The sequence below is a fragment of the Mangifera indica genome, chromosome 12, assembly GCF_011075055.1.
Source record: "Mangifera indica cultivar Alphonso chromosome 12, CATAS_Mindica_2.1, whole genome shotgun sequence".
Classification (NCBI taxonomy): domain Eukaryota; kingdom Viridiplantae; phylum Streptophyta; class Magnoliopsida; order Sapindales; family Anacardiaceae; genus Mangifera; species Mangifera indica.
The window spans coordinates 14,887,881-14,900,274 of NC_058148.1; the positions used below are offsets into that span (position 1 = coordinate 14,887,881).

The following is a 12,394-nucleotide window of genomic DNA, read 5'->3' on the forward strand; positions in this document are numbered from 1 at the left end:
CAGATACGTCTAACCATTTATGCATTTGTGAATGTTAGCAAAGGGCAAGAAACATCAGTATCCACATTAAGAGGTTGCAGAAAATTTTATTTAGTGAGCAGGAAATTAGAGGGAAAAGCTTTTCATGCATTAAAGTATGGTTTATGAGTTCCTTATATATATATATCAGAGTTTCCGAATGATAATATGCATCACATAATATCAGAAACAATGGGGTTGTCAACCTTGAAGTGAGGATTTTCACTTCTTTCCCTGCTTATGTTTGTTGTTATGTCTCATTCTTCACTTGATATTGCTTCTAATCCTTCTTAAGAAGCAATGGCTCTTCTAAAATGGAAAGCCAGCCTTCAGAACCACAACCATTCTGTTCTGCCATCTTGGACTCTTTCTTCTGCAAATGCCACCAATAATTCTATCCACCTCAAAACCAAATTAAGTCCATGCACTTGGTTTGGAATCTCTTGCAATCATGCCGAAAGTATCACAAGTGTTAACTTGACTAGCACAAGTCTGAAAGGCACACTTCATGAACTATCTTTCTCATTATTTCCCAATCTTGTACTCACTGATCTAAGCGTGAATGAACTCTTCGGTGCCATCCCACCTCAAATCAGCCACCTCACTGATCTAGAGTTAAGCACAAATCAATTTAATGGCTCTATTCCTCCTTTGGTTGGAAATTTGAGCAACTTAAATTTGTTATAGCTCCATACTAACAACATTTCTGGCATCATTCTTGAGGAGATAGGCAACTTGAAGTCCCTTTCGGATCTAAGGTTAAACACAAATCAATTTAGTGACTCTGTTCCTCGTTTAATTGGAAATTTGAGCTGCTTTAAAAGTTTTATACCTCTATAGTAACAATCTTTCTGACACTATTCCTGAGAAGATAGGCAACTTGAAGTTTGTTTTAGATCTACGGTTAAGTGCAAATTAACCAAGTGACCCTATTCCTTATTCTATTGGTAACTTGAACAACTTAAAATTTTTATACCTCTACAAGAACAACTTTTATGGCACCATTCTTGTAGAGATAGGTAACTTAAAGTTCCTTTTAATTTATCATTAAGTCATAATCATCTTAGTGGTGTTATTGCTCCTTCCCTTACAAATTTGAGCAATATTAAAATGTTGTCTCTTGCTTACAACAATCTTTCTGGTTTAATCGCTGGTGTAGTGGGAAACTAAGGCTCTTAAGGCTTTGTTTAATATATAAATGAATAAATTTCTTATAATGTGATTTTGGCATTATATTCTCATTTCCCTTTTTTTTTTCCTTTTTATTGCATTCAGACAAAGAAGTTCGATCATTGCACTTTTTGAAATTAGTGAAAGTTTTACTTTTAATATTGTAGTAGAAAATCAAATTTATTTTCAAATTTGGTTAATTAATAAGTCATAAAATTATTTAAATATCATACTGGACTGACAACAAGGCAAAGAACTTGAGAAAAAAAAAAAAAAGTAACATAATCGGCATTTTTCAAGATATTTTCTTTTTCTTTTCACCATGGCTCTATTAAGAATTTAAAAGGCTAAACATTGAAGATAAATGGAATAAATAAATAAGAAAAGAAAATTCGTCATGAAAATCGTTTTCCTCACACAGAAGGATAATCTTAATTTTTTTTTTTCTGGTAAGTGATAATGTTAACCTTGACTATAGTGTCGATCACTGTATTAGTCATTACTTAAATATTAATGTTACAAAGAAAAACTCGAATTTAATTGAAGGATATGCAAAAATATGATTAGTTACAAGAATAATGACTAGTCATTTGGTATGCGGGTCGTCTTGACTTTTGAAGGCAGTAATGTTAGAATAATTTAGTTATTATCCTTAGATAATTTCCCCTAAGTCAGGTTATTCTCAGGAAAAATTTTCTTGTAAATTTACATTTTATTTAAATACTTTTCCAAAGTTGTCAACAACAAAATTATGGATATAAACTCTCAAGCAATGGTTCAAACCATGTCAAAAACTTATGTACAATACTATGCGTATACATTTTGAGTATACAAATATGTATATATTTGTATATGTTATTATATGATTAAATATTGTTTTATCTTTAATTTAAAATCTTTCAATCATTTGATGTTACACATCAAACGGGTATATATTTATGTACTTAAATTTATACACATAGTTTTATTGAGAATTTATATATATCTAACATGCACACATTGTTTACTATTTTCATAATAGTGGATAGTTAAGTTGATAAACCAATTCTAAGGGCAGCTATTGTAGTAAATCTTGCGCGAGATTTTTAATTTCACATGAGACATAACAACAAACAAGTTGTTGATAAATCACAAGAGTAGTTCGGCTAATGACAGTGTTACCATAGCATCATTTTCATAGTGGAAAAATAGGCAAAATTAGTGTCCATATCAAGGGGCAAGTGGCAGAAAATTTGAGTGTAGGATTTTTCAAAAAAGAAATTGGAGACTTTTCAACCATCAAGCCCAAGAAACAAGGCAAAGAACTTGTAAAGTAAAGTAATATAATAGGCAGTCTTCACAGTCTTTCTTTTTTAGAGCTTAAATTAGCATCACTCTATTAGTCAAAAGTGGTAAAGATTGAAAAGAAAGGGAGCTAAGTAATGAAAATTGGCCATAGAATAAGAATCACTCATACAAGAGGATAATCATACAAGACAAATACCTAGACTACAATACCAACTATGATATCAACGCTTAATTAAATGTCAGAATCAGGTATCTATTAACAAAACATTAATTTTCTAGTGGAAGAATGGGCAAAATTAGCATCCACATAGCTCTCAATTGGTAACTTAAGTAAGGGGCACACAACCAAGAGGGTATAAATTTAAAACTTGTAAAAAACATATGTTGTTTTGAAGGGTTATTGAACCCAATGTTTTCACTTGGTTATAATTTACCAGGTACAGTGGTTATAAAATGGGTTATTGAATCTAGTGTTTTCACTTAGTTGGTAAAATCATTTCAAACCCAATTAGAAAGCAATCCAGTTTAAGTAATAGTTTTTGTTACCTATATCTTGTTTTGAAGATAAATGTAGTCTATGTTTGTTCAATATGATTTGATTTATATTTTCGATCACAAGATGCTAAAGAAAAAAAGGAGCTAGGGTTATGATAATTTATTGCAGAAAAAATAACCATTTACATAAGACAAAGACCTTGACCAAGGTATCAAATACCTTATCAGCCTTTAATTAAGAGTCCTATTTTCCAACTACGTGAGAAACTAATTTGCCAATTAGAGCTGCAGAAAACTTATTGTCCATATGGAACAAGGGGCAAGTGGCCAAACTATGTGAGAACCAAAGTTAAAGTGGTCCACCTCTTTCTTTTCAAATTTCATTGTTAAAAATAAACGAATGCACAACAAAGACACTTTTAGGTCAAGTCAAATACGCCGGGGATAGAGAAACATTTTTTATACCTAAGTAACTTAAATTTTTTATACCTTCACACTAACAACTTTTTTGACATCATTCCTGAAAAGATAGGCAACTTGAAGTTCATTTCGGATCTATTGTTGGCCAACAATTAATTGAGTGGTTCTATTCCTCATTCCATTAGAAATTTGAGCAACTTAAATATTTTATACCTCTTCATGAACAACCTTCTGGCATTATTCCTAAGGAGATAAACGATTTGAAGTTTGTTTCAGATTTAGAGTTAAGCAGAAATCAATTGAGTGGTTTTATTTCTCATTTTATTGGAAATCTGAGCAACTTAAATTCATTATACCTTTTCAAGAACAACTTTTCTGGCATCATTCCTGTGGTAATAAGCAACTTGAAGTCTATTTCGATTCTAGACATTCATGTGAATCAACTAAGTAGCTCTATTCCCTCCATTGGAAATCTGAGCAATTTAAAAATTTTATACTTTCAAAAGAACAATTTCTAAGGTGTCATTCCTAAAGAGATCAGCAACTTGAGGTTCTTTTTGAAACTGTTGTTAGATAATAATCAATTGAATGGTGTTATTCCTTCTTTCCTTACTAATTTGAGCAATATTAAATCATTATCTCTTTCTTATAACAACTTTTTGGTTCAATTCCTGGTGTAGTTGGAAACAAAGGCTTCTAAAGTCTATTTGAATGAATAAATGAATTTTTTCAATGTGTTTTTATTATTAATTTTATTATTGTCCATATATGAAAAACATTGTGTAGTAAATATCATGGTTTTAAAAGTTAGCTTGGACCAATTGGTTGAACTGATTTGACGCTATAACACCCCAAATATGAAACAAATATGAATTTAACTTATTTTCATGACATCACTCTTATACTTTCTTGTAAGACTAATTCAATAAATATAACATTTCAAATTAAGATAATCATCTACAATCACGTGTTATAAATCATAATCTTCAATCTTTTTACCCACTTCAATTTCACTTTATTCTATACTTTTTAACTATTTTCGAAAACTTATTATGAAAAATGATAGAAATAGGAATAAGTTATCAACTCAATAGATAAAAACAAATACAATATATAAATTCTTGATAAAACATTGTATTATAAAAGTTTCTTTAATTACATTTTTGTTTCTTGTTAATCATAAGAAAACAATTATATAACATTAATATTCATCATGTTTAGTAAAATATTTAAAAGAATTCATATAATCATTAATATTCATTATACTTTGTAACCAAATTTAAAATAATTCATAAATATTACTCATATATTAAGTTTTATATTTAGCTCTTACCACATAGTGTCAATTGTATTTACCATTCATCTTTATTGCAAACATATTTTATAAAACTTTTCTTATTTGAATGTATTTATCTTTGAAAAACACCTTAAATGATTTATTTAGAGAACTTATTTTATACATTTGTCTTTAAAATCATGCAAAATAATATAATTTTTTTATAAATAAATATTTTTAAAAATATTTTAAATTAAATTTTGTGGTCCTATTAAAATAATAAAAAATTGATAACCTCCTTTCAAATCACATAATAAATCATTTTCTTCTTGAAAATTTATTTTTTTAAACAAAATGGATTTAATCAAAATAATTGATATCATTTTAAAAAAGTGACTTTTAAAACATTAAACATTTCGAACATATCTTTATTTAGTAAGTTTCATAATATAGTTCATCCATATTTATAAAATGAATTTTATAATATTGTTCGTTATTTGACATTTTCAATATAAAACACAATTTATAACACATTATGGTCGTGGGATGATGCTCTCAAAGAAAGGATTGTTGTAGGAAAGGGTAATGTGAACGGAGTATTCAGGTAACTCCACACATATTATAGACAGTTTTTTCTTGTCCTTCTATGTAACGAGATGTTGTTGGCTTCTGATTATGATTAAGTGAAATCTCTATGCAGGACTGTTCTCGTTGCTAACAATGTTTCTTTACTTAACAAGGAAGCAAATGCATCTATCTACACTCCAGCAGACTTAAAAAACATAAAAAATATAGCTGATACATTTGATCTACTTGGTAATTCTCTGGCACCTTCTATATACGGGCATTTGTGGATAAAAAAATCTGTGGATTCGTTGATGCTTGGTGGAGTGGAAAAGAATTTAAAGAATGGTACACATCTACAATGGTGAGTCACATTGAAATTCTGTTCTGTCTTAATATACTTGATTAGCACTGTACACAATGATCCTGTATTCCAACCATATGCAGTAGCTAATTTCACGATTTATCCAGGAGTATCGTTTAATGCTCCTTTTCTTTTGGGGACGTTAACATGATGATGGTTGGTGATCCGTCTGTTGTCAAGCCCCAACTTCTGAGAGCAATATTGAATATTGCTCCCTTAGCGATATCAACTACTGGACCGGGTTCATCTGGAGTGGGGTTGACAGCTGCTGTGACTACGGATCAAGAAACAGGTATGACACCTCAATTGCCCCTGGCAATTTAGCTTTTTATGTTACTTTCAGGAAAATAATACTTCTTGTGTCCAGGAGAAAGAAGACTTGAAGCTGGTGCCATGGTTCTTGCAGACAGAGGTGTTGTCTGCATTGATGAGTTTGACAAGATGAATGATCAAGATCGAGTTGCTACACATGAGGTTATGGAGCAGCAGATTGTGACTATAGCCAAAGCTGGTATCCATTGATCTCTGAATGCTCGTTGCAGTGTGATGGCTGCTGCTAATCCTATATATGGAACTGTAAGTGATACTTTTACGGCTATTTTTTTACTGAAGTGTTACGCCAAGAACAGATAAATTGTTCCATTTGGCGCTTTAATTGCTTGACTTGTTTTTATGCTGGTTATTGGTGTGATATACAGTATGACCGCTCATTGACTCCAACGAAGAACATTGGGCGTCCAGATTCTTTGCTTTCTCGTTTTGATCAAATGGACCCTGATATTGACAGTAAAATATCAGACCATGTCTTGCAAATGCACCGTTTTTGGTCTGAAACTGACGGAGGTAACTCTAGTTTTCTTATGATTTAAGGGCTTGTAGGCAATGTAGTATTTTTGGAAATGCTAGCTAATAAAACTTAATAATACAGGAGAAACAGGACTTGAAGGGAATTCAAGATATGGAAGGGAAGATGAAGCTGGCACTGACCAATCTGTCTTTGTCAAGTATAACAGAATGCATCATGCGAAGAAAACACAAAGGGGTCAGAAGCGTGATGCACTCACCATCAAGTTTCTTAAGAAGTACATTCACCATGCAAAGCATGGGATTCAGCCTGAGCTCACTGACGAGGCTGTGGTTCTTGAAGTATTTTTCCTTTTTTTTTGGGTTTGCTGCTTATTCTGTGTCATTCAAGTCGCTTTTTTGATAAATCTTCTTCTGTCAAAAATTGATCTCTGTTTTACTTGGTCATGCTGTCTTAGGATAATGCTGGCCAATGCCTTTAGAATGTAAGTTTTGAATGTTTCTTGATAATTAAGGTTTATTTGTGCACATTTTTCCTTAAATCCGTTCGTTGTAGCCTTTCCATTTCTTGCTTTATTAGCTTGACAATGGATGCCATGGCCATAGATGAAGCTCCCTCTGGTGATTGGCCACTCAATATAATTCCTATTAGAGGCGAAGCTTGTAATCTTTGTATTGTTCAGAAACTGCAAGATGATGAGAGTGATGATAGCTGATGGAATGGTGCATATGTTTTCATGATGTGAAAGAAGAGCAACTCCGTTCGAAAAATACAAGGTCTGTAGTTTCAAAATTATGAAATGGCATTGTTTCGATGGATAGACTGATTCCTGTAAATGCTCTTGTTAATTTATTCCCTGTGTATCAGAAGTTTCTCTTGTAACAACTTGTTTCCCCACAATTTGGGGATATTTAGAAAGTAATGGTCATTTGGCTATTAGTTTCAATTTCTACTCTTGCTTTGTTTAACAGAGGTCACACATTTGTTTATACGAAAGAGAACACCTCTTAATGATTGATTGAGATTATTTTTTATTATAACAAATGAAAAATTGTTATAAAGATAAATTATTTAAAAGATTATTAAGTAGGCTTAATAAAAGGTGTATTGGTTTTTTTATTGATTACATTAAAACTAGTAACACCCTACAATTGCTATTAAAAGACAGAAGGAATGTAAGTTGAAGTGCATATTTAGTAATGAAAAATTGATCATTTACAATTATAAGAACAATGAACTTTTACACTCTTCAAAGCAGAAGTAAACAACCCCCCATTTGGGCAAACTAAAGAGTCTGAGCAACCCATAAACATTCACCACGTAACCGAAAACAACAAATAAAATATTTAAAAGAACCAAGCAAGAAGAGAAGCTATGGCTGCCAATAGAGCTGGAACACTCAGAGCTACTCCACCGCTTTCCATTGGAGATGGTGCAACTGCCCCAACATCCTGGGCATTAGCCCCAGAAGTAGCAAAAGCCAGAAGAACCATTATGTAGATGGTGAAGGAAGCCATGCTCTTTAAGTGCTAAGAACAACTGGGTAACTGACTTGGTGGAAATTTGCAGGCTATTTAGACTTTGTGAGTTAAATGGATAGTGGAAATGGTTTTGTAGGGACTATTTGTGTATATAATTAAGATTCTGCCAACCATCTTATGTTGGTTTAACCACAAACAAAATCATTTGAAGGTAGTGTGATGTCAGTATAATTTTAGTTAGTCACCTCACTATACTCTGGACCAGCCTATAGATTAAACTCTGTAATGGCACGTAACCATGCAAACCCTAATTTCTAGCTAATACCCATTATTAATTAAGGTTATAGCATGTCATTATAATGTTGGTTTGGTTTAGTTTGTGTAATCTTACCTGGTAATAGTGCTGGCTATAATACTTCCCATGCTTGTGGTGGTGGGTAAAATAGAGATGTAGTCGTTCATTAACATTAGTTTGTTCAAAGCTTGCTTTTTAAGCAATGGGAACCATGTTAAGAGTATCACTTGATTTTGGCGCTGACAATATGAAGGCATAGTTTTGAGTCAGCTTGGTCTTTGACTTGAACGAGTTTGAACTTGAACTGGGACAGTCCTAACTCATGTTTGAGTTGAGCTATTCAAATGGATCGAGTTGTTGGTAAATCTATCTTCTCCTATGACTTTCTGTTTTCTCGAATGACTTTTCACTGACTAACAATGATGATAAATCTATCTTTTTTAAGAATTCCTCTTCTTTTTCATCTCTAACAACTCATATTCTATTTTTATGACAGTTTTCTGTCAACTCGTCCGATAATTCATCACTAGCTTAAACTAGTCATTGTTCGGCTTCAACTCAGTTTGAATCCACTCTTAGTCCATGCAATGTGGACGTTATATCATCAAAGTGGCATGCGGTAAGTAAGTAGAGCATAATTGAAGCATAGCAATAACATGCTAGGGAAATCACTTATTAACCTCACATATTTTTGCAACCAATAAGGCACTGGAATTATTTGTGTTGAGTTGACACTTGGAAATTCCACTGTAATTTCAACAGCTTGCTTCCAAAACAAACATTCGGCAGTTCCTGGTGTTGGATTATTGTTTGTGTTCTTTAAAGAACTTTAGATTACCATAATCTTTGCCAAAAGTTTTGCTCAAACTTTCTTATAAATTATTTTGCCTTTGGATCATACAGTTTCAGACTCTTATTTTCAAGCTGTTAATACAAAGACAAATAAAAAATAGGAGGAAGCCAATCTTGCTTTACAATGCCCATGAGGCAGCTAATCACTTTCAAACATACATCTAGTTCATTGTATCTGCAAGAGATCTTCCTAATTGACATGTCCAACCTTAATGATCCAATTCATATAAGAAATTCCAGTAATGTACACAAGTGAAAAATGGGAGTATACAAGTCAAAGATTCAAGATTTTGGCAAAAATCAATACCCTTCTCCCCCTCAAAATAAGAAATCAGGGCAAGAAACTATAATATTTTTTATCTGGCCGATCCCACTCCAGGAAAATTTTTGTAGTTATTTCTGTTCTGTATTGGATGCAGCCTTTTGTTTCTCCAGCAATTTCCGAAGATAGGCCTGTCTTATTTTCTCACGGTGAGCTTCTGCTTGCTCTTGCCTGTGCAATTTGAGCTAAGAAGCTTTTTCCCTTGCTTGGTTTACTTCTTCATAAACTTCCCTGCAAAGGAGGAAAAACCATAAATCTGGAATGCTTCTTGATAGAATGACATACAGAATATAGATCATAGTAAATGATATCCGTTAGCAAACAACAACCATATATTGGCAGGCACTATTCTTCTTAAATGGTCCTATTCTTCTTTATGGCATGAAATTAGATTTTAGTGTACGTTCTGTTTGTCTTAGCAAAAATAGGTATAGTGTAATCCTTCTCCAGACAATGCAAAGCAAGATTCCCTTTCAAGAATACCTTGCCGATTCTATCATTTTATCATCACTCTGTTTTGTCTACTTCCCTATATTTCTTGTTCTCCATCACAATTTTTACTAGATAAGACATCTCCTTTTGTATTTCTTTCATCATTACCCACTTTCAAACTGCAATCCCTTTAGCGATTAAGAATTGCTCATTCTCCTCTCTTGCTGACTCTACTGACATTCCATTGTTCTTGTACATAACTCATCTAATATAGCTTAAAAGGCTCTACCATGGGTATAATCTCTAGTTTCTATTATTAATAACATATTGATTAGGTCAAGTATGCCCACATTAATTGAAAATCCATACACAATTACAACCGATATCTTGCTGAAAACATTTGGCAAACGATTCTAAGCTCACCAAAGGGTTGCCGTAAATTAAACATAAGCACCAATGGATATGTTACACTCTCCCAGAATTCTGTCAGAATCTGCACCCTAATCTCAACCAACTAAGAACAAAAAAAATTCAGAGTTATTACCTCACAAATCGTTTATGTTCATTGTTATCCATTGTTCAGTTGTTCTCGCAGGTGCTACAAATTTTATGTCAAAAAACATAGAAGAATCATCATTCTTACTTGCTTCGTCTTGTGCTGCTATGGTGACAGAAACATCATTGGCTTGAGGAGTGTTCCATGCCCTTAACGGAAAAGGTCCACACAAAACTTCTCCTTTTCTTCCTCATCCAACAATTCTCCCTTCACCAGTTTTTCATATAACTCAGCCTTCCTCTCCAAGGCCGCATAGCTTGCCGACCCAACCTTCACCGTTTTCAACTCAAGCTTGTCCCTTCATTTGTACACAACGAAACAACCATTAGTACAATAACAGACATCCCAAGTTGCACGTGTAAGCACAAGAGTCAAAATTTTGAAGCCCGAAATTGAGCTAATATAAACAATTCAATGAAAACCCAGAAAGGGGAAAGGAAGGTACTTGCGAGTGCGGGCTTCTATGCCGGAGTTCTTGGAGGAGAAGGAATCACGTGAGATAATCTTCTTCTTGGCGCGGTGGAACTCAACATCAGGACCGTTTAATTCTTTGGATTTTTTGGATTCTCCCTAGGATTTATAGAGCTAGGCCTTGAGTTCTAAGATAGAAGATGGACCCGCTCCTTCGATCGACCGCTGTTTCTTGGGCATGATTATGATTCCGTAAGCCATCCCAGCGGTTCAACCACAACCCTCTTCTTTCTCTCTTGTTCTTCCGCCATTAATGACCCCAATTTGGCTATTGAAGCTTTAATTGATTCGGACAATTGGTGATTGAAATTGATTGATAAGTGCTGCTCCTGCTGCTGCTAAATACAAGGTTTTTAAAACTGTCTTATTAGTTCATAATTCGACCGATTCAACTGGCTAGTTCAAGTCATTCACTAATTATTATATGAATTTCTTTAAGTAGATAGACAGAAAGATATGCCCAAATAACTGGGCAGGCTTGTTACTTAGATTGTCAGGTAGGTCCATGAGATGTGAAAGAGGCGAAGAAATATCCAGGTTTAATTTTGGTGTTTTTGCAATATGCCAAATCTGTTCCAACCATTGCTTTACTTGGTAAAGAAAGTTGCCTCTATGACCCTTAACGCTCATAGAGTCTTGTATCTCAAGGCACAAATTCCTTTCCAGGAAGAGTTGATACTGTCAATATTACTAGACTTTTACAGCATGGAAAAGATGAAGAAAGACATTCTCCATTAAATCCCCCATAAATTTAATATGATTTCAACAAAAATGTGCTTCTGCGGCTTCCTTGATTCTTATGTGTGCAATACGGCCATAGGAAAGAATAGAAATCAAACAAGGGATTAAGTCTGGTCAAACCCGATTCAACTGATTATGGTTAGTTCATCCGGTTGAATGGTTTAACCGAGCCATAAGCCAACCCAGTTTCTCATGCAAACCGTACTGGATTGTGAGTCAGTTTCCGGTTGAATTGACCAGTTCAATTTTGAAAACATTGGCTAAATCTTCTTTCTCATATTTTCTTTTCTCAGCCGTTGTGAGTAAAACAGCAGGCCGTTTGGATTGGAAATCGAGAGTTGGGTAAACCTCATAGACATTAGCATAATTATTAGAAAGTTATGTATCTTTGAATAATATCAGAAACACCCCTTTACAGTTGTGGTTCATCTTTAGAAGAATAATTTTACAGCTTCTTTATCATATATGCAAAATTTTGTGTCAGAAACTGGAAAGAAAGTGTAATAAAGAATTGACGAAATCATTGATAGAATAAGCCGAAAATGGTGATGTTTGATGCTTGAAGTGCATTCCCCAATCAAATGAATTTATCAAACCGGAAACTTTCAAGCACTATATGCTATTTCACATTAATAGCAGTATGTGCATAAATAATGAACATAAATTTATACACAAATGATGATACATATGATTAAGTATTATTTTATTTCAAAATAAAAAATACACAATCATATAATGACATACCACCGTATGTGTATAAGTTTATATTCGTTATTTATACAATAAGTTTTATTGATTTTATATATAGTTTTATTCATTTAACATACTTTATGTGTCATTTAGCA

General features: G+C 33.2%; 1 pseudogene; it reads left to right on the top strand.

Annotated features, from left to right (window-relative positions):
* Positions 1 to 2,711: 2,711 nt before the first annotated feature.
* Positions 2,712 to 7,095, top strand: LOC123192119 (annotated as a pseudogene).
* The last annotated feature ends 5,299 nt before the right edge of the window (positions 7,096 to 12,394 follow it).